This window comes from Myotis davidii, unplaced genomic scaffold, assembly GCF_000327345.1.
Source record: "Myotis davidii unplaced genomic scaffold, ASM32734v1 scaffold436, whole genome shotgun sequence".
NCBI classification, from domain to species: domain Eukaryota; kingdom Metazoa; phylum Chordata; class Mammalia; order Chiroptera; family Vespertilionidae; genus Myotis; species Myotis davidii.
Genome location: NW_006292604.1, coordinates 3,563,173 through 3,565,861, shown reverse-complemented (window position 1 = coordinate 3,565,861; position 2,689 = coordinate 3,563,173). Strand labels below are relative to the sequence as shown.

The 2,689-nt window shown below is 41.8% G+C and overlaps 1 protein-coding gene across 4 annotated transcripts in view; it reads left to right on the top strand.

Annotated features, from left to right (window-relative positions):
• The window catches only part of INPP4B (inositol polyphosphate-4-phosphatase type II B), a 464,775-nt gene that overhangs the window by 363,619 nt on the left and 98,467 nt on the right, over positions 1-2,689 (top strand). The gene's annotated exons all lie outside the window — the stretch shown is intronic.

Here is a 2,689-nt window from a genome sequence, read left to right as displayed (position 1 = left end):
CAAAGATGTGTATTTTTGATATTTGTTTTATATATTTAAATGCCATTTAACAAAGAAGAATCAACCAAAAAAATGAGTTCGCGTGTCATAGGTTCGCCATCACTGTCTTAGAGTAAGGACTGAAGTTTATAGGCTATTGTAATGATCCTGAGGGTAGAAGGTGATGGTGTCTTGCACCAGGATGGTTGCAGTGAAAATGAAAATAAGTGGTTGGGTTTTGCATGTGTTTTGAAGGAAAAGGCAGAATTTTCTGAAAAATTGGAGAAAGGGTAGGAGAGAAAGAGAAGACACGTAGACCATAGCAGACGGACTTGCTGTGAGCTACTTTGGGAAGAGTGTAGGAGCTGGTGGTTAAGAATGGGGAACTGATGAGCCCAGTTGGGGGACATCGGGAGTTGGAGGTATCAAGAAGAGAGCTTTTGTTTATTTGTTTTGACTGTTCCCATCACCATGTATTTGTTTACTTCAGCTAGAGACTTACTGACATTTGCAAACATAAAAGTACAGTGCCAGGCCAACTCCAAACACTTCCTCAAAGCGTTTCGAGAGCTCCAGACATCTCCACGTGAACATGAGTCCACAGCACAGCCCGCCACATCGAACCTGGGACAAGCGTTCAGTATCTGTACTTTGTACAGAGAAGTCAGTGCTTCAGGGATATGAGCAGGCCAGCCTTTCCCGGCGCCTCAGTAGGTACAAAATCTCCATGAAGTCGATCATCTCCTGCTTGCCTTCCTTGGCCGGTTCATCTGGTTGTTGCCAGTACCCAGGCCAATCCTGATGTGCTTGTCACTGAAGAAAAAGAACACAGTCCACGAATTGTATAACTCATACATTTTGTTGAAGTCAGGTACTAATGTAGTTTCCACAAGATGAGTAACTGCCAGATGTTTAAGCGCCTCTGCTATGCTGTCCAGAACCGCGTCCACTTTCATGCACTTGTGTTCCAATCCTGCCCGAACCAAATGTCGACTGCTAGGTCTTCTTCGGAGAGGATGGTCTCATCACCTTGTGCAAGTGTGGGACCAGGTACGCCACGTTGGCGACTCAACTGGCCTCTCGCTAACACAGGGCCTCCCGAGTAGAGGGCTTTTGTTTTTAATTGGAGTTCGGGAAAATAGATTTGGGTTAGACATGTGAATTTGGGGGTCATTAGCACAACTGAGGTGTTTAAACCACCAGATTAAATGACGTTATTTAGGAAGGACATGAAGATTTTTTTAAAAGGAGGAGTTCTAAGAACTGAGCCCTAAAGCAAGTCAATGCTAGAGGATGGGGATGCAGGAGGACCAGTGAAAAGCAGCCCAAGTGGGAGGTTCGCTCAGGATGTACAATCCTTTTCTCAATTGTATCCTGGTACTAATTAGAGAATATGAATACGAATATTAATTCACTACCTGCTTTATTTTTCTTTATATCTCCAAAACATGACACCCCCATAACAACATGCACACACCTACATGTGACTATGTGTGTGTTCTAATGAAATGATATTAAAGAATTTAAATAAATAGAAACTAAAATGTACATATTCACATATATACACTTTAATTGTTTTACTAGTAGAAAACTATTATGAAGCCCATTTCAATTTTCCTGATCTATGATTTGCTATATTATTTACACCCTAGAAAATATTTTTTGTCCAAGCAGATATGTTGTAGTTTTGCTGGTTTTGTCTGATTGATACTTAATTCGTTTGGATTCAGTTTAAATTTCAGACCACTATAAAACAGAGTTTTGCTATATTCTTTTTATCTCAATAATTAAATTGTACTCATACCTTTCCATTTAAGAAGCTATAACTGTGAAAATATATGACATGTTTAAGAGTCAGGCACTGAATAGGTAGATGAAATTTATGTCTACTTAAGCTTATTTTGTGGTGGCGATATCTTTTCCCATACCATACTATTTCACCCTGGACGCCAACATTGGCTTTTACTGTGGAAAATGAATCTTTCCGCCTCACTGGGTAAGGTGCTCATCATTATGGGGCCAAAGTGGGACAAGCGATGCCTGCTGCCTAACTCCGCTCCCACAGACCAACTTAGGAGCAGGGTCAGGGTTATACTGATTAATGTCCCAGGACGGTGACTGAGGAATGTATTGGAGGGGAGGGAAGGAAGTGGGTGGGAGGTGTATTGGGAGGGAAAAGATGAAGGGATGGTGCAAAAAGTTAGGGGAGGCAACGCTGGTAATGGAAAAGGAACCGAAGCATCCTGTGCTAAATATAAAAATGGAGTGCAAAAGTAGCTTCGTAAAAGGTTTGTGAAAATTAAAATTAGTTCACGATAAGGAACTTAGGGTAAGATTACTGAACTTTTATCAGAATTATTGTGTAGAAGATCAAGGGCTCAGAGGGGATAAGGGTCAAAACAGTGACAGCAGGTGCCCCTGCCAGTGCTCTACTCTCCACCTGCATCGGGATTTCCCTCTGTTACTAATGTTACCACCTACTGGCGCAGAGCCGCCTGGCACTGCCAGGAAATCTGCACTTACAACACCCAGACCCTGTCCTCCTCCCCAAGTCAGTCTTACGCCCGCTAAAATTTGAGCACAGCTGAACTAGGATAGACGAAATGAACACTTGAGCAATCAATCTTGAAAATGTACATGTTCAATTCAAATGGAGAGGAGACACTAAGGGAATTTGCAGAGTAAGAAATACATAGAAAAAAATAATGTA